The sequence below is a fragment of the Rattus norvegicus genome, chromosome X (assembly GCF_036323735.1).
Source record: "Rattus norvegicus strain BN/NHsdMcwi chromosome X, GRCr8, whole genome shotgun sequence".
NCBI lineage: Eukaryota > Metazoa > Chordata > Mammalia > Rodentia > Muridae > Rattus > Rattus norvegicus.
The window spans coordinates 96,482,845-96,496,208 of record NC_086039.1 but is presented as its reverse complement, the minus strand read 5'-3'; the positions used below and the strand labels follow the sequence as shown (position 1 = coordinate 96,496,208).

Below are 13,364 nucleotides of genomic sequence, written 5' to 3'. Positions count from 1 at the left end.
TAGAGTATGTTTCTTTACAAAGCTGTGTCACACCATCCTTTGGGCCCTCTGCTGGAAAAGTAGAATCAAGTCTCAAATAATGCCTTTTAAATTGTATCCTCTAGTATTATAGATGTAGGACAGTACTGTATCATACCTCTGTGGATGTAAAATAGCTTGTACCTGCTTTATGATACGTAGTAGTGACCGTGCTTTATCAGAGCTGTTTTTAATGATGTTGCTCAGAATGTTTTCTTTCCAGATGATGATTGAGAAGCTAATTAAAAAAAATGGTGCCAGGTACCACAAGAGTAACAGAACTGTGCTGTTTTCTCGGGTTTTGTTTTTTTACTTTTTTTTTTTAATGGAGTGTGCTGGATGTCTCTACAGTTTTGTTCAGATGACTGCAGAACCTGGAAAAGCTGTTGCTGCTGTTGATGCATAACACACTGCTATTATTGGTCTTTTTATATAAATATAAATATATATATACAAAAAAAAGAATATGTAATCCTTGCTAAGAATCTAAATTGCCACTTCTTCAGGATATTTTAAGTTCATTTTATATAAACAAAGACTTGATATCATTCCATATTTTTTGGGAGGATTTTGGTTTTCTCAGTAGACGATGTACCCTTATGAGCAGGAAATTTCTTCTTTTTATTTGTCTTGGAGTATGTAGTATTAACTGAATTTATTTGCAAAGTGTCTGTCTTAGGGTTTTGAATGCTATGATAAAACACCATGACCGGTGCTGGAGCCACTGTCGCCGAGCCCATGCCACACTGCTGCTGCTTGCCAGTCGTCCCTCATTGTCCACTATCAGTCCCAAAAGATTCAAAGTCAAAGATGACAGCCCTCAAGGACCAGCTGATTGTGAGTCTTCTTAAGGAAGAACAGGTCCCCCAGAACAAGATTATAGTTGTTGGGGTTGGTGCTGTTGGCATGACTTGTGCCATCAGTATCTCAATGAAGGACTTGGCCGATGAGCTTGCCCTTGTTTATGTCATGGAAGACAAGCTAAAGGGAGAGATGATGGATCTCCAGCACAGCAGCCTTTTCCTTAAGACACCAAAAATTGTCTCCAGCAAAGACTATGGTGTGACTGCAAACTCTAAGTGGATCATTATCACAGCGGGGGCCTGTAAGCAAGAGGGAGAGAGCTGGTTCAATTTGGTCCAGTGAAACGTGAACATCTTCAAATTCATCATTCCGAACATTGTGAAGTACAGTCCACAGTGCAAGCTGCTCATAGTCTCAAATCCAGGGGATATCTTGAACTATGTGGCTTGGAAGATCAGTGGCTTCCCCAAAAGCAGAGTTATTGGAAGTGGTTGCAATTTGGATTCAGCTCGGTTCTGTTATCTGATGGGAGAAAGGCTGGGAGTTCACCCACTGAGCTGTCACAGGTGGGTCGTGGGAGAGCATGGTGAATCCAGTGTGCCTGTATGGAGTGGTGTGAGCGTTGCCAGTGTCTCTCTCTGAACCTAGAACTGGGCACAGATGCAGACATGAGCAGTGGAAGGATGTTCACAAGCAGGTGGTTGACAGTGCATACGAGGTGATCAAGCTGAAGGGTACACATCCTGGGCCATTGGCCTCTCCATGGCAGACGTGGCTGAGAGCATAATGAAGAACCTTAGGTGGGTGCATCCCATTTCCACCATGATTAGGGGTCTCTATGAAATCAATGATAGTGTCTTTCTCAGTGTCCCATGTATCTTGGGACAAAATGGAGTCTCAGATGTTGTGAAGGTGACACTGACTCCTGAGGAGGAGACTGGCCTGAAAAAGAGTGCAGATACCCTCTGGAGAATCCAGAAGGAGCTGCAGTTCTAAAGTCTTCCCAGTGTCCTAGCACTTCACTCTCCAGACTGCAGCATGGTTTCTATGGAGAACATACACTTCTCATCTGAGCTGTGGTTAGTCCAGTTGTGTTGAGGTGGTCTGGGGGAAATCTCAGTTCCCACAGCTCTACCCTACTGCTAAGTGGTACTTGTGTAGTGGTAACCTGGTTAGTGTAAGAGTTCCACTGTCTCCAAGACATTGCCAACTGTGTTCAGGCTTTGATTAACCTGTGAGCCTGCTGCATTGTTGCACTGCGCATCCTCACCAAACATGCCTAGGCCATGAGTTCCCAGTTAGTTTTAATCTGGCTCCAGTGTGTAAATCCATCATGCATATCTTGTGCATAAGTGTTCTGCAGGATATTTTCTGTATTATATGTGTCTGCAGGGTGCATTGCGAGATTGTGTGAAATGTAAAAGCTACATATGGATGACAGAATCAACCACTCAAGTGTCAGGCTAAGGAAAACACCAAATAAACCTTGAAGGGTGAAAAAAAAAACCAAAATGACCAAAAGTGTCTGGGAGAAAAGGGTTTATTTCAAACTACAGTTTACAAGCTGTGGTTCGTCATACAATAAAGTCAAGGTAGGAACTGGGAGGCAGGAAATGATGCAGAGGTCACAGAGTGCTGCTCACTGGCTTGCTTCTCATAGCTTGATCAGCCTGATTTCTTATACCATCCAGGGATACCAGTCCAAGTGTGGTAATAGCCCCAGGGTGTTAGGCCCTCCCACAGCCATCATCAACCAAGAAAATGTATCACAGGGATGCCCACAGGCAAATCTTGTGGGAGCATTTTCTCAACTGATGTTCCCTCCTGCAAAATGACTATAGCTTGGGTCAAGATGACCTACAATGAGCCAGCACAAGACCCTCATTTTAAAGACCTATTTCAATCATACATGGTAGTCTTTTAAACAGTACATCAGCATGAAAGGCTGGAAAAACAACTTTCCAAGCAAATGGTCTGAAGAAACAACTTGGAGTAGCCATTCTAATATCGAATAAAATCTTTTTTCAACTAAAAGTCATCAAAAAAGATAAGGAAGGACACTTCATATTCATCAAAGGAAAAATCCACCAAGATGAACTCTCAATCCTAAATATCTATGCTCCAAATACAAGGGCACCTACATACATAAAAGAAACCTTACTAAAGCTCAAAGCACATACTGCACCTCACAGAATAATAGTAGGAGATTTCAACACCCCACTCTCATCAATGGACAGATCATGGAAAGAGAAATTAAACAGAGACATAGACAGATTAAGAGAAGTCATGAACCAAATGGACTTATCAGATATTTATAGAACATTCTACCCTAAAACAAAAGGATGTATATTCTTCTTACCACCTCATGGTACTTTCTCCAAAATTGATCATATAAATTGTCATAAAACAGGCCTCAACAGATACAGAAAGATAGAAATAATCCCATGCGTCCTATCAGACCACCACGGGGTTAAGCTGGTCTTCAATAACAATAAGGGAAGAATGCCCACATATATATGGAAGTTGAACAATGCTCTACTCAATGATAACCTGGTCAAGGAAGAAATAAAGAAAGAAATTAAAGACTTCTTAGAATTTAATGAAAATGAAGGTACAGCATACCCAAACTTATGGGACACAATGAAAGCTATGCTAAGAGGAAAAAATAGCTCTGAGTGCCTGCAGAAAGAAACAGGAGAGAGTATATATCAGCAGCTTGACAGCACACCCAAAAGCTCTAGAACAAAAAGAAGCAAATACACCCAGAAGGAGTAAAGGCAGGAATAATCAAACCCAGAACTGAAATCAACCAACTAGAAACAAAAAGGATCATACAAAGAATCAACAGAACCAAAAGTTGGTTCTTTGAGAATATCAACAAGATAGATAAACCCTTAGCCAGATTAACGAGAGGACACAGAGAGTGTGTACAAATTAACAAAATCAGAAATGAAAAGGGAGATAGAACTATAGAATCAGAGGAAAATAAAAAAATCATCAGATCCTACTACAAAAGCCTATATTCAACAAAACTTGAAAATCTGCAGGAAATGGACAATTTCCTACACAGATACCAAGTACTAAAGTTAAATCAGGAATAGATAAACCATTTAAACAACCCCATAACTCCTAAAGAAATAGAAGCAGTCATTAAAGGTCACCCAACCAAAAAGAGCCCAGGTCCAGACAGGTTTAGTGCAGTATTCTATCCAACCTTCATAGAAGACCTCATACCAATACTATCCAAACTATTCCACAAAATTGAAGCAGATGGAGCACTACTGAATTCCTTCTATGAAGCCACAATTACTCTTATACCTAAACCACACAAAGACACAACAAAGAAAGAGAACTTCAGACCAATTTCCCTTATGAATATCGACGCAAAAATACTCAATAAAATTCTGGCAATCGGAATCCAAGAGCACATCAAAACAATCATCCACCATGATCAAGTAGGCCTCATCCCAGGCATGCAGGGATGGTTTAATATACGGAAAACCATTAACATGATCCATTATATAAACAAACTGAAAGAACAAAACCACATGATCAATTCATTAGATGCTGAGAAAGCATTTGACAAAATTCAACACCCCTTCATGATAAAAGTCCTGGAAAGAATAGGAATTCAAGGCCCATACCAAAACATAGTAAAAGCCATATACAGCAAACCAGTTGCTAACATCAAACTAAATGGAGAGAAACTTGAAGCAATCCCACTAAAATCAGGGACTAGACAAGGTTGCCCACTCACTCCCTACTTATTCAGGTTGCCCACTCTCTCCCTACTTATTCAATATAGTTCTTGATGTTCTAGCCAGAGCAATCAGACAACAAAAGGAGATCAAAGGGATACAGAACGGAAAGGAAGAAGTCAAAGTATCACTATTTGAAGATGATATGATAGTATATTTAAGTGATCCCAAAAGTTCCACCAGAGAACTACTAAACCTGAAAAAAACACCTTCAGTAAAGTGGCTGGGTATAAAATTAACTCAAACAAATCAGTAGCCTTCCTCTACACAAAAGAGAATCAAGCAGAGAAAGAAATTAGGGAAACAACACCATTCATAATAGTCCCAAATAATATGAAATACCTCTTGGTGACTTTAACCAAGCAAGTAAAAGATCTGTATGATAAGAACTTCAAGCCTCTGAAGAAAGAAATTGAAGAAGACCTCAGAAGATGGAAAGATCTCCCATGCTCATGGATTGGCAGGATTAATATAGTAAAAATGGCCATTTTACCAAGCGATCTACAGATTCAATGCAATCCCCATCAAAATACCAATCCAGTTCTTCAGAGAGGCAGACAGAACAATTTGCAAATTCCTCTGGAATAACAAAAACCCAGGATAGCTAAAACTATCCTCAACAATAAAAGGACTTCAGGGGGAATCACTATCCCTGATCTCAAGCCGTATTACTGAGCAATAGTGATAAAAACTGCATGGTATTGGTACAGAGACAGACAGATAGACAAGGGGAATAGAATTGAAGACCCAGAAATGAACCCACACATCTATGGTCACTTGATTTTTGACAAAGGAGCCAAAACCATCCAATGGAAAAAAGATAGCATTTTCAGCAAATGGTGCTGGTTCAACTGGAGGTAACCATGTAGAAGAATGCAGATCAGTCCATGCTTATCACCCTGTACAAAGCTTAAGTCCAAGTGGATCAAGGACCTCCACATCAAACCAGATACACTCAAACTAATGGAAGAAAAAGTGGGGAAGCATCTGGAACACATGGGCACTAGAGACAATTTCCTGTGAAAGACCCCTTCCAGAAAAGGGATTATACAAGCCTAGCCCTAGGCCCTCAAACATAGAAATGACAGATGAATTTTAATACACAGGCCTGGAACTAAAATAAGCCTTATGAGAAAGTTCAAGAAGTTCATATGAGTCCCAAGCTTTGTGGGACAAGCTGACCCAGCATTTAGACAAAATAGCCCAGAAAAGAAAACAAAATACAGAAACTAGACTAAAATATGGGCATTGCTCCATGGGCCACCTGGCAGGGAAAAAGAAACAGTCCCTGACCCCCTGAGAGACCCGACCACCATGTGCTTTTTGCTAACTCATTGTTATGATTATAGCCAAAATAGGTAATGTACACGTATGTTTCATTTATTCCACCAATCACATCCCTGTAACCATGCATCTGCTTCTGTAAGCCTGCTTCTGCTCCCCAAAATACTATAAAAAGCCTACCCTGGATCTGTTAGGCACGCCAGTCTAGTCTTCCGAATTGACTGGGACGCCCACAGATACCTGAGCTTCCTGATCAATAAAAATCCTCTTGCACATTGCAGCCTGTGGACTCGGACTGGTCATTGGGGCTTGAGGATCTCCCTCCTGAGGGAAGATTCTCTCTGAGAGTCTTACACCTGAACAAAACACCAATGGCTTATGCTCTAAGATCAAGAATCGACAAATCGGATCTCATAAAACTGCAAAACATCTGTAAGGCAAAGGAAAATTTTTTTTAGGACAAAACGACAACCAACAGATTCGGAAAAGATCTTTACCAATCCTACAACAGATAGAGGTCTTATATCCAAAATATACAAAAAACTCAAGAAGTTAGACTGCAGGGAGACGAATAACCCTATTAAAAAATGGGGTTCAGAGCTAAACAAAGAATTCACAGCTGAGGAATGCCGAATGGCTGAGAAACACCTAAAGAAATGTTCAACATCTTTAGTCATAAGGGAAATGCAAATCAAAACAACCCTGAGATTTCACCTCACACCAGTGAGAATGGCTAAGATCAAAAACTCAGGTGACAGCAGATGCTGGTGAGGATGCAGAGAAAGAGGAACACTCCTCCATTGTTGGTGGGATTGCAGACTGGTACAACCATTCTGGAAATCAGTCTGGAGGTTCCTCAGAAAATTAGACATTGAACTACCTGAGGACCTAGCTAGACCTCTCTTGGGCATATACCCACAAGATGCCCCAACGTATAAAAAAGACACGTGCTCCACTGTGTTCATAGCAGCCCTATTTATAATAGCCAGAAGCTGGAAAGAGCCCAGATGCCCTTCAACAGAGAAATGGATACAGAAAATGTGGTACATCTACACAATGGAATATTACTCAGCTATGAAAAACAATGACTTTATGAAATTCATAGGCAAATGGATTGAACTGGAAAATATCATCCTGAGTGAGGTAACCCAATCACAGAAAAACACACCTGGTATGCCCTCATTTTTAAGTGGATATTAGCCCAAATGCTTGAATTACCCTAGATGCACAGAACACATGAAACTCAAGAAGGATGACCAAAATGTGAATGCTTCACTCGTTCTTTAAAAGGGGTACAAGAATACCCTTGGGAGGGAATAGGGAGGCAAAGTTTAGAACAGAGGCAGAAAGAACACCCATTCAGAGCCTGCCCCACATGTGGCCTATACATATACAGCCACCTAATTAGATAAGATGGATGAAGCAAAGAAGTGCAGGCCAACAGGAACTGGATGTAGATCTCTCCTGAGAGACACAACCAGAATACAACAAATACGTAGGCGAATGCCAGCAGCAAACCACTGACTGAGAATGGGCCTCCAGTTGAAGGAATCAGAGAAAGGACTGGAAGAGCTTGAAGGGGCTCGAGTCTCCACATGAACAACAATGCCATCCAACCAGAGCTTCCGGGGACTAAGCCACTACCCAAAGACTATACATGGACTGACCCTGGGCTCCAATCTCATAGGTAGCAATGAATAGCCTAGTAAGAGCACCAGTGGAAGGAGAAGCCCTTGGTCCTGCCAAGAGTGAATCCCCAGTGAACGTGGTTGTTCTGGGGAGGGTGGAGTGTGGTAATGGGGGAGGATGGGAAGAGGAACATTCATATAGAAGGGGAGGGGGAGGGGTTAGGGTGATGTTGGCCTGGAAACCGGGAAGGGGAATAACAATCAAAATCTAAATAAGAAATACTCAAGTTAATTAAGATGGAGAAAAAAAAAACAAAAAAATACATCATATTTTATATGTCTTTATTTTTAAATATTCTATGTCTTTCTCTTTAAATATTCAATTTAGTATTGTAAGATATGAACCCATGATTGGAGTGTAATGTTCTTATTTCTTACTATGTCCTACTTATACAAGTTATTGTCATATATTCATTTAAAAACCGAAATGCAGTGCTAACTCATGTTTATTTTAGCTTCATAGTGTCTCAAGTTCTAGGCCAGGGATTTCAATATTTGTTGTGAAATTGTTGGAACCTTACCATAAAATATTCACCAAATGTGGAAACTATGTTAGGAAAAGTTGGCACTCTGAGGAATAAACTCAACTCCTTTTGAGATTTGTAGCTATTTCCCAACTTGTCTTGTGGAACAACTTTGTCATGTCTTATAATGGTAACTGTTTGTTGCCAAGTGTGAGTTGTAATCAGAATGAGTTGTGGAATCATAACTCTGATGTGTCACTTTTAGATTTGGCACGAAGTAAGGGCTTCTGTTTTTGAAAAGAGAGAGTGGAGGACAGGTTGTTATTGTAAATTTCCATATTAAATGTGTCCACTCTTCATCCATACTTCTTTTTCCAAGACTGGATTCAGTTTGCTTCCTTGTGTGCTCACAACATCTGCTGATCTTCCTATCATGATGTTTACCCTACTGTATTTACTTAATGGACACAAGTGCCTACTTCTTATACACTGAGTGGACTTGATCAATGGCAAAGACTGACTCATAGTCATCTCTGTCTGACTCATGGCTGCTGAAACACTTAAAAAAATTGTGAGTACTTAACATTTGTTTAATTGAACTCATAAAATAATATTAAAGACAAATTACTTTCTACCATCTATGGTTTTAATTTTTAAATAAGTATCATTCATTTAATTTTTTACAACTCAATTCACAGTTTACAGATAACAAGGAACAATGAAGTATCCAGTATGTTTGGAATCAAAGATCTTTTATCTTATTTTTATTTTTAAATTGTTTGTGTGTGTTTCCTGGAACTAGAATTACAGGCAGTTGTGAATCACCATGTGTCCTGTTTAAATGTCCTGGGATGTGAACCCAGATCTTCTGCAAGAGCAGCAAGTGTTTTTAAGAAGTGAGCCATCTCTCTATCTCCAGAGTTCAAAATTATAAAGCTGACAAGTGGCAGAGGCAAGATAGAAACTCTTGACTTCAGAAACAATTACTATGGTATATATGAATTTTTTTATTTTATTAAAACTGCCTCTCTCAGGAGCCTGATATAGCTGTCCCCTGAGAGGCTCTGCCAGAGCACAACAAATCCAGAGGCAGATGCTAGCAGCAAACCATTGAACTGAGAACGAGGTTGCCATTGGAGGAGTTGGAGAAAGTACTGAAGGGCCTGAAGGGGTTACAGCCCCATAAGGACAACAATGCCAACCAACCAGAGCTCCAAGGGACTAAACCACCATTCAAAGAGTACCTATGGACTCATGGCTTCAGCTGCATATGTAGCAGAGGATGGCCTTTCTGGGCACCAATGAGAGAAGCCCTTGGTCCTGTCAAGGCTAGAACCCCCAGTGTAGGGGAATGTGGGAGTAGGGGGAGGGAAGGGGTCGGTGTATGGGTGGGGGGACACCCTCATAGAAGAAGGGGGGATGGGATAAAGGAGTTATGGACAGAAAACCAGGAAGTGTAAATAAAATATTTCAATTAAAAACACTTCATTCATATATATTTAATATATATAATATATTATATATACATAATATATTTGTATAAGATCTACTTAATTATGGGTAGATTTTGGAAGGGTAAAGGATTCATTTCTCTTGGAATTCAGCTATTGTATCTCAGTGTTTTTTCTTACTTCTTCATACATTTGTTGTAGCACTGACAAATTATAAGGTAGTTAAATGTCTTTATTTAGTACCCAGTCTCAAGTACTTCATTAGAGTGATGAAAAGGGGACAGATTTATCATATTTCTTTGTACATAATTTTGTTGAATTTGTGTACACATATGTATTTCAGAACCATGTGCTCTTGTGTATTTAACATAAGAGTGTGTATATTACACCATGTGATTGTTTGCTTAATGATATGTCCTGGTTGTTGCTTCATGTCAAAATATATAGATCTGCTTTTATTATACTGCTTTCATCTATAATATTCAGAATTATGGCTGGCAGTTCACTTTTTATCTATTTCTCTACTGATTGTTATTTAACCATCAGTTATCTTTGGGAGATACTGTAGAGAACAATGAAAGGTATTATTTTTAAGTATAGACTTTTTTTCAGGGTTGATAATAAATTGTTCAACAGAATTTACTCATTTTACTGTAATAGATTTGGGACAAATTGTTTCCCCAAGGCATAACAATGACCATAGTAGTTTTTAAATACAGAAGATTAATTACATAAATGGAAAGATATGCTGCATTCCCAAATGGAAAGGCTCAATTTTTAAAAGATTACAATTTTCCCCAAGTTATGTTTAGTTTTACAATATGCTAATAGAATTTTATATAGGTTCACAGTGTCTATGGTGTGAACATTAGTTTTAGGCATAAAATTGCTTTTAAGGACTAAGTTGATCATAAGTACCATGGGTTTAGAAACAGAGAGGCTGTACTTACTGGTAGCTGCTATTTATTGATATTGCCTCTAATGACATACTAACCCTGCAAGAGTCACATTTACTAAGACAGATATTGGAATGTGCAGTCTAACTTCAAAGACTTCTAACTAAGCTCTACTGCCTCTATAACTCAAGCCACTTATGCAAATAGTATCAGGTGGTTATAATCTCACATAAATGTAGCATTCTATTGCTGAGAGCATCTTTTATTATATATTTTTGCTAGCCTTATTCACTATTGTCTTGGAAATTAATGATAGAGTGATATTTGAATCTACAAGTGTATAATATGACTTGGTGTCCATCCTCCTCTAGTCTTTCTTCTCCACGTTCTTTCATTTCTCCTCTTTCTTCTCCTTACCCATCCTGTCCTCCTTTCCTAATCATTCTGATCCATGTTGAGCCTGTCAAAATCTCATAAGTTCAGAGTCCTGGTTTTTCCACAGGAGGAAAAGAAATGGCATTTTTCCACAGTGCTATATCTAATTTTAGCATTGTTTGTGCAGTGACTTCGAAAGTATGTTTTCACATTGCTGTTAGTCTCCTTATGTAACTCTTTTCAGTTAAGCAACAATCAAATGTTTAAAACATGTATAAAGGAAAAAATGACCTAATACAACAAAATTTAGTGAATATTGAATGAACTCCTACTATGTGTCAACATAGTAACATACCTTGTGTTGACACAAGTAAAACATGCAGATAAAATGTAAGGCAAAAGCAAACATTAATACTAAAAGCATATTTGATGGTAATGAAAAACATCCTTGAAAATTTCTCAGTAGATGATATAATTTTTTTCTGGAAAGAGAATGTATATAATTCTGGACTTACTTTTACAGGATGATGATTTTATTCTATTTTATTAAAACAATCATTTTTGCAGTGCAGAGGACCAAAGTCAGGGCCTTTTGCATGTTAGGCGAGTGCTGTATTAGAATTCCAGCCCAACTTTTAGTTTTATTTTAAAGAATTGAAAGAAAACTTTAAGGTTACTTCTATGTTTTATTCTTTTTCTCTTTTAGTTGCCTGAAATAACTTACTGGTACTCATGTTCTGTGGTAACAATTAACTTGAAATAATTGGAGCACCAAGTGTTTCCACCTGGATAAAGACTTATGTTCAAAGTTTCCCTCCTTCCTTCCTTCCTTCCTTCCTTCCTTCCTTCCTTCCTTCCTTCTTTCCTTCCTTCTTCCCTCCCTCCCTTTTTCCTTCCTTCTTTCTTTTTCTCCTTTATTCCCTTCTTTTGGAGTTACATACTCTTTGACATAAAAGTAAGATTATAATATGTTGAGTAATGTGTATTCAATAAAGCACATTTTGTAGGGAGCAGCACATGTAGATAAAAGATGGCGCTGACATCTGGTGGTCGTTTGTGGTTAACACCCACAAAGCACATGTCCTGACATTTCTCAGGCAGTTCAGGGTGGAGTGATATTCATGCTAATGAGGTATTTCATGCTCCACCAATCCCTAGAGGACAAGTATATAGCAATAGCCTGTTTTGTATATAAGGCTGGTGCCTTTGTTGCTCGGGGTCCCCGTATCAAGAATGAGGTGTTCCTGCAATAAAGGCTGTTGAGAAGAATCCAACGGTGTTGCGTCTTCCTTGCTGGATGAGGTGGGCGTTGCAACATTTCAGTAGGCATTATGCGTTTTTAAATTACATTTTATTTCTTTAATTGTGCATTCTTGTTTCTCTCTCTCTCTCTCTCTCTCTCTCTCTCTCTCTCTCTCTCTCTCTCTCCCCAAATTTGCACATTCATGAAGCATACTGTTCATGTAGAAGTCAATTAACAACTTCTGAAATTCATTTCTTTTCTGTCTTATGGGTCCAAAGTATCATTCTCGGTTTATTAGGCTTGTGTATTTTTCAGATTAATCATCTTAATATTCCTTAGTAGGAATTTTAATAATTATACACAATTAATATGGTGTGGTTTGATTATCAATACACCTCACAGTTTCCTGTTGAACAATTAGTAGATTGATCTGGTGGCAGTCTTTTCAAAGCCGGTGGAAAATTAAGCACATGGTGTCGCATTAGAAAAAGTATTTTACAGCATGGAATCTTTTTTTTTTTATTTTTTTCGGAGCTGGGGACCGAACCCAGGGCCTTGTGCTTCCTAGGCAAGCGCTCTACCGCTGAGCTAAATCCCCAGCTTGGGAGGGCAGCAATGGTGGGAGGGTTGGGAGGGGAACACCCATAAGGAAGGGGAGGGGGGAGGGGGATGTTTGCCCGGAAACCGGGAAAGGGAATAACACTCGAAATGTATATAAGAAATACTGAAGTTAATAAAAAAAAATAAAAGAAATAAAAAAAAAAAGAAAAAGTATTTTGCCAAATGCTTTCCCAGCATCTTATGAGATGATCATGTATTTTTTTTCTTCAAGTGTGTGTATATAGTGGATTACATGAATGAATTTTGCTGTATTGAACCATCCCTGCATATCTGGGATGAAGCCTACTTGATCATGATAGATGATTGTTTTGATTGTTTTGTGTTCTTGGATTGATTTGCGGGAACTTTATTGAGTATTTTAGCATCAATATTTATAAGGGAAATTGGTCTGAAGTTCTCTTTATTTGTTGGGTCTTTGAAAACTCGATGCCCCAGTGTAGGGGAATGCCAGGGTAGGGAGGCAGGAGAGAATGGGTGGGTGGGGGAGCACTGCCATGGAGGCAGGGGTTGGGAATATGGAGTAGGAGGTTTTCAGAGAGGAAACCAGGAAGGAGGATAATATTTGAAATGTAGATAAAGAAAGCATTCAATAAAAACTGAAAAAAAAAAAAAAGAAAGACATCCGGTTTTTAGTGGGAGTCCTAAACCCGCGGATCCCTGCCCACAGAAGCTTGCTGCTCCCAAACCCCGTGGGAGGGAGACCTCACCGCCTGGACAGGGGGGCACTCCTGAGACTGCAGAGCAGAAGAGGCCACCAACACT

The 13,364-nt window shown here is 39.2% G+C and overlaps 1 pseudogene; it reads left to right on the top strand.

The window, feature by feature from the left end:
- Positions 1–816: 816 nt before the first annotated feature.
- On the top strand, positions 817–1,818 carry Ldha-ps8 (lactate dehydrogenase A, pseudogene 8; annotated as a pseudogene).
- Positions 1,819–13,364: the final 11,546 nt, after the last annotated feature.